The sequence below is a fragment of the Dermacentor andersoni genome, chromosome 4 (assembly GCF_023375885.2).
Source record: "Dermacentor andersoni chromosome 4, qqDerAnde1_hic_scaffold, whole genome shotgun sequence".
NCBI classification, from domain to species: Eukaryota; Metazoa; Arthropoda; class Arachnida; order Ixodida; family Ixodidae; genus Dermacentor; species Dermacentor andersoni.
Genome location: NC_092817.1, coordinates 198720435 through 198734346, shown reverse-complemented (window position 1 = coordinate 198734346; position 13912 = coordinate 198720435). Strand labels below are relative to the sequence as shown.

Here is a 13912-nt window from a genome sequence, read left to right as displayed (position 1 = left end):
TGGGCTGCAGCGGACGCAAATCGTTGCTCTCGTCCTCGTGTTTTATTGCCAGCTCGACTCGGCAGCAACTAACCATAACAAACGGAGCAATCCACGTACACGACGTGTGCCTGTACTATCAACGGAAAGACAGTGCCGCGTACGTGCTGTATCAATACGTTGCGAATGCACACAGCACGATACAGGTGCAGTCGTAAACATAGCATCCCTGCCATCGGCCATACCATGCTGAATACGCCGGTTCTCGTCCGATCCCCGAAGCTAAGCAGCATTGGGCTCGGTCAGTACTTGGGAGGGAGACCACCTGGGAACACCGAGTGCTGATGGCACCCTTCTTTTTGCATTTTTTTATTGCGTGCTTCTGTGACTTATTTTTTTTTTTTTTTACACTCACGTGTGGGTTGTTTTATTTACTGTTACATTCAACTGGCGCAGCCTACTGGTAGAGCCAACGTCGAAGTGCAAAAACAATATGCAAGCCGCCAGGCGATTGTACGCGCAGTGACGGTGGTAACCGGTATAAGTAATGGTGCAAAATTTAGTCGCACAAACTGCTAACCGTTTACCTATTACACCCGTATCCAGCTCAGTGACAATCAATAACTTGCCGCATTGCTAGCGCCAAACGTGGGCTGCAGCGGACGCAAATCGTTGCTCTTGTCCTCTTGTTTTATTGCCAGCTCGACTCGGCAGCGACTAACCATAACAAACGGAGCAATCCACGTACACGACGTGTGCCTGTACTATCAACGGAAAGACAGTGCCGCGTACGTGCTGTATCAATACGTTGCGAATGCACACAGCACGATACAGGTGCTGTCGTAAACATAGCATCCCTGCCATCGGCCATACCATGCTGAATACGCCGGTTCTCGTCCGATCCCCGAAGCTAAGCAGCATTGGGCTCGGTCAGTACTTGGGAGGGAGACCACCTGGGAACACCGAGTGCTGATGGCACCCTTCTTTTTGCATTTTTTTATTGCGTGCTTCTGTGACTTATTTTTTTTTTTTACACTCACGTGTGCGTTGTTTTATTTACTGTTACATTCAACTGGCGCAGCCTACTGGTAGAGCCAACGTCGAAGTGCAAAAACAATATGCAAGCCGCCAGGCGATTGTACGCGCAGTGACGGTGGTAACCGGTATAAGTAATGGTGCAAAATTTAGTCGCACAAACTGCTAACCGTTTACCTATTACACCCGTATCCAGCTCAGTGACAATCAATAACTTGCCGCATTGCTAGCGCCAAACGTGGGCTGCAGCGGACGCAAATCGTTGCTCTCGTCCTCTTGTTTTATTGCCAGCTCGACTCTGCAGCGACTAACCATAACAAACGGAGCAATCCACGTACACGACGTGTGCCTGTACTATCAACGGAAAGACAGTGCCGCGTACGTGCTGTAGCAATACGTTGCGAATGCACATAGCACGATACAGGTGCAGTCGTAAACATAGCATCCCTGCCATCGGCCATACCATGCTGAATACGCCGGTTCTCGTCCGATCCCCGAAGCTAAGCAGCATTGGGCTCGGTCAGTACTTGGGAGGGAGACCACCTGGGAACACCGAGTGCTGATGGCACCCTTCTTTTTGCATTTTTTTATTGCGTGCTTCTGTGACTTATTTTTTTTTTTTACACTCACGTGTGGGTTGTTTTATTTACTGTTACATTCAACTGGCGCAGCCTACTGGTAGAGCCAACGTCGAAGTGCAAAAACAATATGCAAGCCGCCAGGCGATTGTACGCGCAGTGACGGTGGTAACCGGTATAAGTAATGGTGCAAAATTTAGTCGCACAAACTGCTAACCGTTTACCTATTACACCCGTATCCAGCTCAGTGACAATCAATAACTTGCCGCATTGCTAGCGCCAAACGTGGGCTGCAGCGGACGCAAATCGTTGCTCTCGTCTTCTTGTTTTATTGCCAGCTCGACTCGGCAGCGACTAACCATAACAAACGGAGCAATCCACGTACACGACGTGTGCCTGTACTATCAACGGAAAGACAGTGCCGCGTACGTGCTGTAGCAATACGTTGCGAATGCACATAGCACGATACAGGTGCAGTCGTAAACATAGCATCCCTGCCATCGGCCATACCATGCTGAATACGCCGGTTCTCGTCCGATCCCCGAAGCTAAGCAGCATTGGGCTCGGTCAGTACTTGGGAGGGAGACCACCTGGGAACACCGAGTGCTGATGGCACCCTTCTTTTTGCATTTTTTTATTGCGTGCTTCTGTGACTTATTTTTTTTTTTTTACACTCACGTGTGGGTTGTTTTATTTACTGTTACATTCAACTGGCGCAGCCTACTGGTAGAGCCAACGTCGAAGTGCAAAAACAATATGCAAGCCGCGAGGCGATTGTACGCGCAGTGACGGTGGTAACCGGTATAAGTAATGGTGCAAAATTTAGTCGCACAAACTGCTAACCGTTTACCTATTACACCCGTATCCAGCTCAGCGACAATCAATAACTTGCCGCATTGCTAGCGCCAAACGTGGGCTGCAGCGGACGCAAATCGTTGCTCTCGTCTTGTTTTATTGCCAGCTCGACTCGGCAGCGACTAACCATAACAAACGGAGCAATCCACGTACACGACGTGTGCCTGTACTATCAACGGAAAGACAGTGCCGCGTACGTGCTGTAGCAATACGTTGCGAATGCACATAGCACGATACAGGTGCAGTCGTAAACATAGCATCCCTGCCATCGGCCATACCATGCTGAATACGCCGGTTCTCGTCCGATCCCCGAAGCTAAGCAGCATTGGGCTCGGTCAGTACTTGGGAGGGAGACCACCTGGGAACACCGAGTGCTGATGGCACCCTTCTTTTTGCATTTTTTTATTGCGTGCTTCTGTGACATTTTTTTTTTTTACACTCACGTGTGGGTTGTTTTATTTACTGTTACATTCAACTGGCGCAGCCTACTGGTAGAGCCAACGTCGAAGTGCAAAAACAATATGCAAGCCGCTAGGCGATTGTACGCGCAGTGACGGTGGTAACCGGTATAAGTAATGGTGCAAAATTTAGTCGCACAAACTGCTAACCGTTTACCTATTACACCCGTATCCAGCTCAGTGACAATCAATAACTTGGCGCATTGCTAGCGCCAAACGTGGGCTGCAGCGGACGCAAATCGTTGCTCTCGTCCTCGTGTTTTATTGCCAGCTCGACTCGGCAGCAACTAACCATAACAAACGGAGCAATCCACGTACACGACGTGTGCCTGTACTATCAACGGAAAGACAGTGCCGCGTACGTGCTGTATCAATACGTTGCGAATGCACACAGCACGATACAGGTGCAGTCGTAAACATAGCATCCCTGCCATCGGCCATACCATGCTGAATACGCCGGTTCTCGTCCGATCCCCGAAGCTAAGCAGCATTGGGCTCGGTCAGTACTTGGGAGGGAGACCACCTGGGAACACCGAGTGCTGATGGCACCCTTCTTTTTGCATTTTTTTATTGCGTGCTTCTGTGACTTTTTTTTTTTTTTTTACACTCACGTGTGGGTTGTTTTATTTACTGTTACATTCAACTGGTGCAGCCTACTGGTAGAGCCAACGTCGAAGTGCAAAAACAATATGCAAGCCGCCAGGCGATTGTACGCGCAGTGACGGTGGTAACCGGTATAAGTAATGGTGCAAAATTTAGTCGCACAAACTGCTAACCGTTTACCTATTACACCCGTATCCAGCTCAGTGACAATCAATAACTTGCCGCATTGCTAGCGCCAAACGTGGGCTGCAGCGGACGCAAATCGTTGCTCTTGTCCTCTTGTTTTATTGCCAGCTCGACTCGGCAGCGACTAACCATAACAAACGGAGCAATCCACGTACACGACGTGTGCCTGTACTATCAACGGAAAGACAGTGCCGCGTACGTGCTGTATCAATACGTTGCGAATGCACACAGCACGATACAGGTGCAGTCGTAAACATAGCATCCCTGCCATCGGCCATACCATGCTGAATACGCCGGTTTTCGTCCGATCCCCGAAGCTAAGCAGCATTGGGCTCGGTCAGTACTTGGGAGGGAGACCACCTGGGAACACCGAGTGCTGATGGCACCCTTCTTTTTGCATTTTTTTATTGCGTGCTTCTGTGACTTATTTTTTTTTTTTACACTCACGTGTGCGTTGTTTTATTTACTGTTACATTCAACTGGCGCAGCCTACTGGTAGAGCCAACGTCGAAGTGCAAAAACAATATGCAAGCCGCCAGGCGATTGTACGCGCAGTGACGGTGGTAACCGGTATAAGTAATGGTGCAAAATTTAGTCGCACAAACTGCTAACCGTTTACCTGTTACACCCGTATCCAGCTCAGTGACAATCAATAACTTGCCGCATTGCTAGCGCCAAACGTGGGCTGCAGCGGACGCAAATCGTTGCTCTCGTCCTCTTGTTTTATTGCCAGCTCGACTCTGCAGCGACTAACCATAACAAACGGAGCAATCCACGTACACGACGTGTGCCTGTACTATCAACGGAAAGACAGTGCCGCGTACGTGCTGTAGCAATACGTTGCGAATGCACATAGCACGATACAGGTGCAGTCGTAAACATAGCATCCCTGCCATCGGCCATACCATGCTGAATACGCCGGTTCTCGTCCGATCCCCGAAGCTAAGCAGCATTGGGCTCGGTCAGTACTTGGGAGGGAGACCACCTGGGAACACCGAGTGCTGATGGCACCCTTCTTTTTGCATTTTTTTATGGCGTGCTTCTGTGACTTATTTTTTTTTTTTTACACTCACGTGTGGGTTGTTTTATTTACTGTTACATTCAACTGGCGCAGCCTACTGGTAGAGCCAACGTCGAAGTGCAAAAACAATATGCAAGCCGCCAGGCGATTGTACGCGCAGTGACGGTGGTAACCGGTATAAGTAATGGTGCAAAATTTAGTCGCACAAACTGCTAACCGTTTACCTATTACACCCGTATCCAGCTCAGTGACAATCAATAACTTGCCGCATTGCTAGCGCCAAACGTGGGCTGCAGCGGACGCAAATCGTTGCTCTCGTCTTCTTGTTTTATTGCCAGCTCGACTCGGCAGCGACTAACCATAACAAACGGAGCAATCCACGTACACGACGTGTGCCTGTACTATCAACGGAAAGATAGTGCCGCGTACGTGCTGTAGCAATACGTTGCGAATGCACATAGCACGATACAGGTGCAGTCGTAAACATAGCATCCCTGCCATCGGCCATACCATGCTGAATACGCCGGTTCTCGTCCGATCCCCGAAGCTAAGCAGCATTGGGCTCGGTCAGTACTTGGGAGGGAGACCACCTGGGAACACCGAGTGCTGATGGCACCCTTCTTTTTGCATTTTTTTATTGCGTGCTTCTGTGACATTTTTTTTTTTTACACTCACGTGTGGGTTGTTTTATTTACTGTTACATTCAACTGGCGCAGCCTACTGGTAGAGCCAACGTCGAAGTGCAAAAACAATATGCAAGCCGCTAGGCGATTGTACGCGCAGTGACGGTGGTAACCGGTATAAGTAATGGTGCAAAATTTAGTCGCACAAACTGCTAACCGTTTACCTATTACACCCGTATCCAGCTCAGTGACAATCAATAACTTGGCGCATTGCTAGCGCCAAACGTGGGCTGCAGCGGACGCAAATCGTTGCTCTCGTCCTCGTGTTTTATTGCCAGCTCGACTCGGCAGCAACTAACCATAACAAACGGAGCAATCCACGTACACGACGTGTGCCTGTACTATCAACGGAAAGACAGTGCCGCGTACGTGCTGTATCAATACGTTGCGAATGCACACAGCACGATACAGGTGCAGTCGTAAACATAGCATCCCTGCCATCGGCCATACCATGCTGAATACGCCGGTTCTCGTCCGATCCCCGAAGCTAAGCAGCATTGGGCTCGGTCAGTACTTGGGAGGGAGACCACCTGGGAACACCGAGTGCTGATGGCACCCTTCTTTTTGCATTTTTTTATTGCGTGCTTCTGTGACTTTTTTTTTTTTTTTTTACACTCACGTGTGGGTTGTTTTATTTACTGTTACATTCAACTGGTGCAGCCTACTGGTAGAGCCAACGTCGAAGTGCAAAAACAATATGCAAGCCGCCAGGCGATTGTACGCGCAGTGACGGTGGTAACCGGTATAAGTAATGGTGCAAAATTTAGTCGCACAAACTGCTAACCGTTTACCTATTACACCCGTATCCAGCTCAGTGACAATCAATAACTTGCCGCATTGCTAGCGCCAAACGTGGGCTGCAGCGGACGCAAATCGTTGCTCTTGTCCTCTTGTTTTATTGCCAGCTCGACTCGGCAGCGACTAACCATAACAAACGGAGCAATCCACGTACACGACGTGTGCCTGTACTATCAACGGAAAGACAGTGCCGCGTACGTGCTGTATCAATACGTTGCGAATGCACACAGCACGATACAGGTGCAGTCGTAAACATAGCATCCCTGCCATCGGCCATACCATGCTGAATACGCCGGTTCTCGTCCGATCCCCGAAGCTAAGCAGCATTGGGCTCGGTCAGTACTTGGGAGGGAGACCACCTGGGAACACCGAGTGCTGATGGCACCCTTCTTTTTGCATTTTTTTATTGCGTGCTTCTGTGACTTATTTTTTTTTTTTACACTCACGTGTGCGTTGTTTTATTTACTGTTACATTCAACTGGCGCAGCCTACTGGTAGAGCCAACGTCGAAGTGCAAAAACAATATGCAAGCCGCCAGGCGATTGTACGCGCAGTGACGGTGGTAACCGGTATAAGTAATGGTGCAAAATTTAGTCGCACAAACTGCTAACCGTTTACCTATTACACCCGTATCCAGCTCAGTGACAATCAATAACTTGCCGCATTGCTAGCGCCAAACGTGGGCTGCAGCGGACGCAAATCGTTGCTCTCGTCCTCTTGTTTTATTGCCAGCTCGACTCTGCAGCGACTAACCATAACAAACGGAGCAATCCACGTACACGACGTGTGCCTGTACTATCAACGGAAAGACAGTGCCGCGTACGTGCTGTAGCAATACGTTGCGAATGCACATAGCACGATACAGGTGCAGTCGTAAACATAGCATCCCTGCCATCGGCCATACCATGCTGAATACGCCGGTTCTCGTCCGATCCCCGAAGCTAAGCAGCATTGGGCTCGGTCAGTACTTGGGAGGGAGACCACCTGGGAACACCGAGTGCTGATGGCACCCTTCTTTTTGCATTTTTTTATGGCGTGCTTCTGTGACTTATTTTTTTTTTTTTACACTCACGTGTGGGTTGTTTTATTTACTGTTACATTCAACTGGCGCAGCCTACTGGTAGAGCCAACGTCGAAGTGCAAAAACAATATGCAAGCCGCCAGGCGATTGTACGCGCAGTGACGGTGGTAACCGGTATAAGTAATGGTGCAAAATTTAGTCGCACAAACTGCTAACCGTTTACCTATTACACCCGTATCCAGCTCAGTGACAATCAATAACTTGCCGCATTGCTAGCGCCAAACGTGGGCTGCAGCGGACGCAAATCGTTGCTCTCGTCTTCTTGTTTTATTGCCAGCTCGACTCGGCAGCGACTAACCATAACAAACGGAGCAATCCACGTACACGACGTGTGCCTGTACTATCAACGGAAAGATAGTGCCGCGTACGTGCTGTAGCAATACGTTGCGAATGCACATAGCACGATACAGGTGCAGTCGTAAACATAGCATCCCTGCCATCGGCCATACCATGCTGAATACGCCGGTTCTCGTCCGATCCCCGAAGCTAAGCAGCATTGGGCTCGGTCAGTACTTGGGAGGGAGACCACCTGGGAACACCGAGTGCTGATGGCACCCTTCTTTTTGCATTTTTTTATTGCGTGCTTCTGTGACTTATTTTTTTTTTTTTACACTCACGTGTGCGTTGTTTTATTTACTGTTACATTCAACTGGCGCAGCCTACTGGTAGAGCCAACGTCGAAGTGCAAAAACAATATGCAAGCCGCCAGGCGATTGTACGCGCAGTGACGGTGGTAACCGGTATAAGTAATGGTGCAAAATTTAGTCGCACAAACTGCTAACCGTTTACCTATTACACCCGTATCCAGCTCAGTGACAATCAATAACTTGCCGCATTGCTAGCGCCAAACGTGGGCTGCAGCGGACGCAAATCGTTGCTCTCGTCCTCTTGTTTTATTGCCAGCTCGACTCGGCAGCGACTAACCATAACAAACGGAGCAATCCACGTACACGACGTGTGCCTGTACTATCAACGGAAAGACAGTGCCGCGTACGTGCTGTAGCAATACGTTGCGAATGCACATAGCACGATACAGGTGCAGTCGTAAACATAGCATCCCTGCCATCGGCCATACCATGCTGAATACGCCGGTTCTCGTCCGATCCCCGAAGCTAAGCAGCATTGGGCTCGGTCAGTACTTGGGAGGGAGACCACCTGGGAACACCGAGTGCTGATGGCACCCTTCTTTTTGCATTTTTTTATTGCGTGCTTCTGTGACTTATTTTTTTTTTTTACACTCACGTGTGCGTTGTTTTATTTACTGTTACATTCAACTGGCGCAGCCTACTGGTAGAGCCAACGTCGAAGTGCAAAAACAATATGCAAGCCGCCAGGCGATTGTACGCGCAGTGACGGTGGTAACCGGTATAAGTAATGGTGCAAAATTTAGTCGCACAAACTGCTAACCGTTTACCTATTACACCCGTATCCAGCTCAGTGACAATCAATAACTTGCCGCATTGCTAGCGCCAAACGTGGGCTGCAGCGGACGCAAATCGTTGCTCTCGTCCTCTTGTTTTATTGCCAGCTCGACTCTGCAGCGACTAACCATAACAAACGGAGCAATCCACGTACACGACGTGTGCCTGTACTATCAACGGAAAGACAGTGCCGCGTACGTGCTGTAGCAATACGTTGCGAATGCACATAGCACGATACAGGTGCAGTCGTAAACATAGCATCCCTGCCATCGGCCATACCATGCTGAATACGCCGGTTCTCGTCCGATCCCCGAAGCTAAGCAGCATTGGGCTCGGTCAGTACTTGGGAGGGAGACCACCTGGGAACACCGAGTGCTGATGGCACCCTTCTTTTTGCATTTTTTTATGGCGTGCTTCTGTGACTTATTTTTTTTTTTTTACACTCACGTGTGGGTTGTTTTATTTACTGTTACATTCAACTGGCGCAGCCTACTGGTAGAGCCAACGTCGAAGTGCAAAAACAATATGCAAGCCGCCAGGCGATTGTACGCGCAGTGACGGTGGTAACCGGTATAAGTAATGGTGCAAAATTTAGTCGCACAAACTGCTAACCGTTTACCTATTACACCCGTATCCAGCTCAGTGACAATCAATAACTTGCCGCATTGCTAGCGCCAAACGTGGGCTGCAGCGGACGCAAATCGTTGCTCTCGTCTTCTTGTTTTATTGCCAGCTCGACTCGGCAGCGACTAACCATAACAAACGGAGCAATCCACGTACACGACGTGTGCCTGTACTATCAACGGAAAGATAGTGCCGCGTACGTGCTGTAGCAATACGTTGCGAATGCACATAGCACGATACAGGTGCAGTCGTAAACATAGCATCCCTGCCATCGGCCATACCATGCTGAATACGCCGGTTCTCGTCCGATCCCCGAAGCTAAGCAGCATTGGGCTCGGTCAGTACTTGGGAGGGAGACCACCTGGGAACACCGAGTGCTGATGGCACCCTTCTTTTTGCATTTTTTTATTGCGTGCTTCTGTGACTTATTTTTTTTTTTTTTACACTCACGTGTGCGTTGTTTTATTTACTGTTACATTCAACTGGCGCAGCCTACTGGTAGAGCCAACGTCGAAGTGCAAAAACAATATGCAAGCCGCCAGGCGATTGTACGCGCAGTGACGGTGGTAACCGGTATAAGTAATGGTGCAAAATTTAGTCGCACAAACTGCTAACCGTTTACCTATTACACCCGTATCCAGCTCAGTGACAATCAATAACTTGCCGCATTGCTAGCGCCAAACGTGGGCTGCAGCGGACGCAAATCGTTGCTCTCGTCCTCTTGTTTTATTGCCAGCTCGACTCGGCAGCGACTAACCATAACAAACGGAGCAATCCACGTACACGACGTGTGCCTGTACTATCAACGGAAAGACAGTGCCGCGTACGTGCTGTAGCAATACGTTGCGAATGCACATAGCACGATACAGGTGCAGTCGTAAACATAGCATCCCTGCCATCGGCCATACCATGCTGAATACGCCGGTTCTCGTCCGATCCCCGAAGCTAAGCAGCATTGGGCTCGGTCAGTACTTGGGAGGGAGACCACCTGGGAACACCGAGTGCTGATGGCACCCTTCTTTTTGCATTTTTTTATTGCGTGCTTCTGTGACTTATTTTTTTTTTTTACACTCACGTGTGGGTTGTTTTATTTACTGTTACATTCAACTGGCGCAGCCTACTGGTAGAGCCAACGTCGAAGTGCAAAAACAATATGCAAGCCGCCAGGCGATTGTACGCGCAGTGACGGTGGTAACCGGTATAAGTAATGGTGCAAAATTTAGTCGCACAAACTGCTAACCGTTTACCTATTACACCCGTATCCAGCTCAGTGACAATCAATAACTTGCCGCATTGCTAGCGCCAAACGTGGGCTGCAGCGGACGCAAATCGTTGCTCTCGTCTTCTTGTTTTATTGCCAGCTCGACTCGGCAGCGACTAACCATAACAAACGGAGCAATCCACGTACACGACGTGTGCCTGTACTATCAACGGAAAGACAGTGCCGCGTACGTGCTGTAGCAATACGTTGCGAATGCACATAGCACGATACAGGTGCAGTCGTAAACATAGCATCCCTGCCATCGGCCATACCATGCTGAATACGCCGGTTCTCGTCCGATCCCCGAAGCTAAGCCGCATTGGGCTCGGTCAGTACTTGGGAGGGAGACCACCTGGGAACACCGAGTGCTGATGGCACCCTTCTTTTTGCATTTTTTTATTGCGTGCTTCTGTGACATTTTTTTTTTTACACTCACGTGTGGGTTGTTTTATTTACTGTTACATTCAACTGGCGCAGCCTACTGGTAGAGCCAACGTCGAAGTGCAAAAACAATATGCAAGCCGCTAGGCGATTGTACGCGCAGTGACGGTGGTAACCGGTATAAGTAATGGTGCAAAATTTAGTCGCACAAACTGCTAACCGTTTACCTATTACACCCGTATCCAGCTCAGTGACAATCAATAACTTGGCGCATTGCTAGCGCCAAACGTGGGCTGCAGCGGACGCAAATCGTTGCTCTCGTCCTCGTGTTTTATTGCCAGCTCGACTCGGCAGCAACTAACCATAACAAACGGAGCAATCCACGTACACGACGTGTGCCTGTACTATCAACGGAAAGACAGTGCCGCGTACGTGCTGTATCAATACGTTGCGAATGCACACAGCACGATACAGGTGCAGTCGTAAACATAGCATCCCTGCCATCGGCCATACCATGCTGAATACGCCGGTTCTCGTCCGATCCCCGAAGCTAAGCAGCATTGGGCTCGGTCAGTACTTGGGAGGGAGACCACCTGGGAACACCGAGTGCTGATGGCACCCTTCTTTTTGCATTTTTTTATTGCGTGCTTCTGTGACTTATTTTTTTTTTTTTACACTCACGTGTGGGTTGTTTTATTTACTGTTACATTCAACTGGCGCAGCCTACTGGTAGAGCCAACGTCGAAGTGCAAAAACAATATGCAAGCCGCCAGGCGATTGTACGCGCAGTGACGGTGGTAACCGGTATAAGTAATGGTGCAAAATTTAGTCGCACAAACTGCTAACCGTTTACCTATTACACCCGTATCCAGCTCAGTGACAATCAATAACTTGCCGCATTGCTAGCGCCAAACGTGGGCTGCAGCGGACGCAAATCGTTGCTCTTGTCCTCTTGTTTTATTGCCAGCTCGACTCGGCAGCGACTAACCATAACAAACGGAGCAATCCACGTACACGACGTGTGCCTGTACTATCAACGGAAAGACAGTGCCGCGTACGTGCTGTATCAATACGTTGCGAATGCACACAGCACGATACAGGTGCAGTCGTAAACATAGCATCCCTGCCATCGGCCATATTATGCTGAATACGCCGGTTCTCGTCCGATCCCCGAAGCTAAGCAGCATTGGGCTCGGTCAGTACTTGGGAGGGAGACCACCTGGGAACACCGAGTGCTGATGGCACCCTTCTTTTTGCATTTTTTTATTGCGTGCTTCTGTGACTTATTTTTTTTTTTTTACACTCACGTGTGCGTTGTTTTATTTACTGTTACATTCAACTGGCGCAGCCTACTGGTAGAGCCAACGTCGAAGTGCAAAAACAATATGCAAGCCGCCAGGCGATTGTACGCGCAGTGACGGTGGTAACCGGTATAAGTAATGGTGCAAAATTTAGTCGCACAAACTGCTAACCGTTTACCTATTACACCCGTATCCAGCTCAGTGACAATCAATAACTTGCCGCATTGCTAGCGCCAAACGTGGGCTGCAGCGGACGCAAATCGTTGCTCTCGTCCTCTTGTTTTATTGCCAGCTCGACTCGGCAGCGACTAACCATAACAAACGGAGCAATCCACGTACACGACGTGTGCCTGTACTATCAACGGAAAGACAGTGCCGCGTACGTGCTGTAGCAATACGTTGCGAATGCACATAGCACGATACAGGTGCAGTCGTAAACATAGCATCCCTGCCATCGGCCATACCATGCTGAATACGCCGGTTCTCGTCCGATCCCCGAAGCTAAGCAGCATTGGGCTCGGTCAGTACTTGGGAGGGAGACCACCTGGGAACACCGAGTGCTGATGGCACCCTTCTTTTTGCATTTTTTTATTGCGTGCTTCTGTGACTTATTTTTGTTTTTTTTTTACACTCACGTGTGGGTTGTTTTATTTACTGTTACATTCAACTGGCGCAGCCTACTGGTAGAGCCAACGTCGAAGTGCAAAAACAATATGCAAGCCGCGAGGCGATTGTACGCGCAGTGACGGTGGTAACCGGTATAAGTAATGGTGCAAAATTTAGTCGCACAAACTGCTAACCGTTTACCTATTACACCCGTATCCAGCTCAGTGACAATCAATAACTTGCCGCATTGCTAGCGCCAAACGTGGGCTGCAGCGGACGCAAATCGTTGCTCTCGTCTTGTTTTATTGCCAGCTCGACTCGGCAGCGACTAACCATAACAAACGGAGCAATCCACGTACACGACGTGTGCCTGTACTATCAACGGAAAGACAGTGCCGCGTACGTGCTGTAGCAATACGTTGCGAATGCACATAGCACGATACAGGTGCAGTCGTAAACATAGCATCCCTGCCATCGGCCATACCATGCTGAATACGCCGGTTCTCGTCCGATCCCCGAAGCTAAGCAGCATTGGGCTCGGTCAGTACTTGGGAGGGAGACCACCTGGGAACACCGAGTGCTGATGGCACCCTTCTTTTTGCATTTTTTTATTGCGTGCTTCTGTGACATTTTTTTTTTTACACTCACGTGTGGGTTGTTTTATTTACTGTTACATTCAACTGGCGCAGCCTACTGGTAGAGCCAACGTCGAAGTGCAAAAACAATATGCAAGCCGCTAGGCGATTGTACGCGCAGTGACGGTGGTAACCGGTATAAGTAATGGTGCAAAATTTAGTCGCACAAACTGCTAACCGTTTACCTATTACACCCGTATCCAGCTCAGTGACAATCAATAACTTGGCGCATTGCTAGCGCCAAACGTGGGCTGCAGCGGACGCAAATCGTTGCTCTCGTCCTCGTGTTTTATTGCCAGCTCGACTCGGCAGCAACTAACCATAACAAACGGAGCAATCCACGTACACGACGTGTGCCTGTACTATCAACGGAAAGACAGTGCCGCGTACGTGCTGTATCAATACG

General features: G+C 49.3%; 20 non-coding genes and 2 pseudogenes across 20 annotated transcripts; all 22 read left to right on the top strand.

Annotated features, from left to right (window-relative positions):
• Positions 1–210: 210 nt before the first annotated feature.
• LOC140217447 (5S ribosomal RNA) lies at positions 211–329 on the top strand. Its single transcript, XR_011894024.1, has one exon. It is a non-coding gene; the product is annotated as a 5S ribosomal RNA (ribosomal RNA).
• Positions 330–838: 509 nt separating this feature from the next.
• Positions 839–957, top strand: LOC140217446 (5S ribosomal RNA). Its single transcript, XR_011894023.1, has one exon. It is a non-coding gene; the product is annotated as a 5S ribosomal RNA (ribosomal RNA).
• A 506-nt stretch (positions 958–1463) lies between these two features.
• LOC126519982 (5S ribosomal RNA) lies at positions 1464–1582 on the top strand. The gene has a single exon (XR_007596757.1). It is a non-coding gene; the product is annotated as a 5S ribosomal RNA (ribosomal RNA).
• Positions 1583–2088: 506 nt separating this feature from the next.
• Positions 2089–2207, top strand: LOC126519983 (5S ribosomal RNA). Its single transcript, XR_007596758.1, has one exon. It is a non-coding gene; the product is annotated as a 5S ribosomal RNA (ribosomal RNA).
• A 504-nt stretch (positions 2208–2711) lies between these two features.
• Positions 2712–2830, top strand: LOC126519984 (5S ribosomal RNA). The gene has a single exon (XR_007596759.1). It is a non-coding gene; the product is annotated as a 5S ribosomal RNA (ribosomal RNA).
• A 504-nt stretch (positions 2831–3334) lies between these two features.
• Positions 3335–3453, top strand: LOC126519986 (5S ribosomal RNA). The gene has a single exon (XR_007596761.1). It is a non-coding gene; the product is annotated as a 5S ribosomal RNA (ribosomal RNA).
• Positions 3454–3960: 507 nt separating this feature from the next.
• LOC140217717 (5S ribosomal RNA) lies at positions 3961–4079 on the top strand. Its single transcript, XR_011894304.1, has one exon. It is a non-coding gene; the product is annotated as a 5S ribosomal RNA (ribosomal RNA).
• Positions 4080–4585: 506 nt separating this feature from the next.
• Positions 4586–4704, top strand: LOC126519988 (5S ribosomal RNA). The gene has a single exon (XR_007596763.1). It is a non-coding gene; the product is annotated as a 5S ribosomal RNA (ribosomal RNA).
• A 507-nt stretch (positions 4705–5211) lies between these two features.
• LOC126519989 (5S ribosomal RNA) lies at positions 5212–5330 on the top strand. Its single transcript, XR_007596764.1, has one exon. It is a non-coding gene; the product is annotated as a 5S ribosomal RNA (ribosomal RNA).
• Positions 5331–5834: 504 nt separating this feature from the next.
• Positions 5835–5953, top strand: LOC126519990 (5S ribosomal RNA). Its single transcript, XR_007596765.1, has one exon. It is a non-coding gene; the product is annotated as a 5S ribosomal RNA (ribosomal RNA).
• Positions 5954–6461: 508 nt separating this feature from the next.
• On the top strand, positions 6462–6580 carry LOC126519991 (5S ribosomal RNA). Its single transcript, XR_007596766.1, has one exon. It is a non-coding gene; the product is annotated as a 5S ribosomal RNA (ribosomal RNA).
• A 506-nt stretch (positions 6581–7086) lies between these two features.
• On the top strand, positions 7087–7205 carry LOC140217445 (5S ribosomal RNA). Its single transcript, XR_011894022.1, has one exon. It is a non-coding gene; the product is annotated as a 5S ribosomal RNA (ribosomal RNA).
• Positions 7206–7712: 507 nt separating this feature from the next.
• LOC140218109 (5S ribosomal RNA) lies at positions 7713–7831 on the top strand. Its single transcript, XR_011894571.1, has one exon. It is a non-coding gene; the product is annotated as a 5S ribosomal RNA (ribosomal RNA).
• Positions 7832–8338: 507 nt separating this feature from the next.
• On the top strand, positions 8339–8457 carry LOC140218108 (5S ribosomal RNA). The gene has a single exon (XR_011894570.1). It is a non-coding gene; the product is annotated as a 5S ribosomal RNA (ribosomal RNA).
• A 506-nt stretch (positions 8458–8963) lies between these two features.
• Positions 8964–9082, top strand: LOC140218107 (5S ribosomal RNA). Its single transcript, XR_011894569.1, has one exon. It is a non-coding gene; the product is annotated as a 5S ribosomal RNA (ribosomal RNA).
• Positions 9083–9589: 507 nt separating this feature from the next.
• LOC140218106 (5S ribosomal RNA) lies at positions 9590–9708 on the top strand. Its single transcript, XR_011894568.1, has one exon. It is a non-coding gene; the product is annotated as a 5S ribosomal RNA (ribosomal RNA).
• A 508-nt stretch (positions 9709–10216) lies between these two features.
• On the top strand, positions 10217–10335 carry LOC140218105 (5S ribosomal RNA). Its single transcript, XR_011894567.1, has one exon. It is a non-coding gene; the product is annotated as a 5S ribosomal RNA (ribosomal RNA).
• Positions 10336–10841: 506 nt separating this feature from the next.
• Positions 10842–10960, top strand: LOC140217752 (5S ribosomal RNA; annotated as a pseudogene).
• A 503-nt stretch (positions 10961–11463) lies between these two features.
• LOC140218104 (5S ribosomal RNA) lies at positions 11464–11582 on the top strand. Its single transcript, XR_011894566.1, has one exon. It is a non-coding gene; the product is annotated as a 5S ribosomal RNA (ribosomal RNA).
• Positions 11583–12089: 507 nt separating this feature from the next.
• On the top strand, positions 12090–12208 carry LOC140217795 (5S ribosomal RNA; annotated as a pseudogene).
• A 507-nt stretch (positions 12209–12715) lies between these two features.
• On the top strand, positions 12716–12834 carry LOC140218103 (5S ribosomal RNA). The gene has a single exon (XR_011894565.1). It is a non-coding gene; the product is annotated as a 5S ribosomal RNA (ribosomal RNA).
• Positions 12835–13341: 507 nt separating this feature from the next.
• On the top strand, positions 13342–13460 carry LOC140218102 (5S ribosomal RNA). The gene has a single exon (XR_011894564.1). It is a non-coding gene; the product is annotated as a 5S ribosomal RNA (ribosomal RNA).
• The last annotated feature ends 452 nt before the right edge of the window (positions 13461–13912 follow it).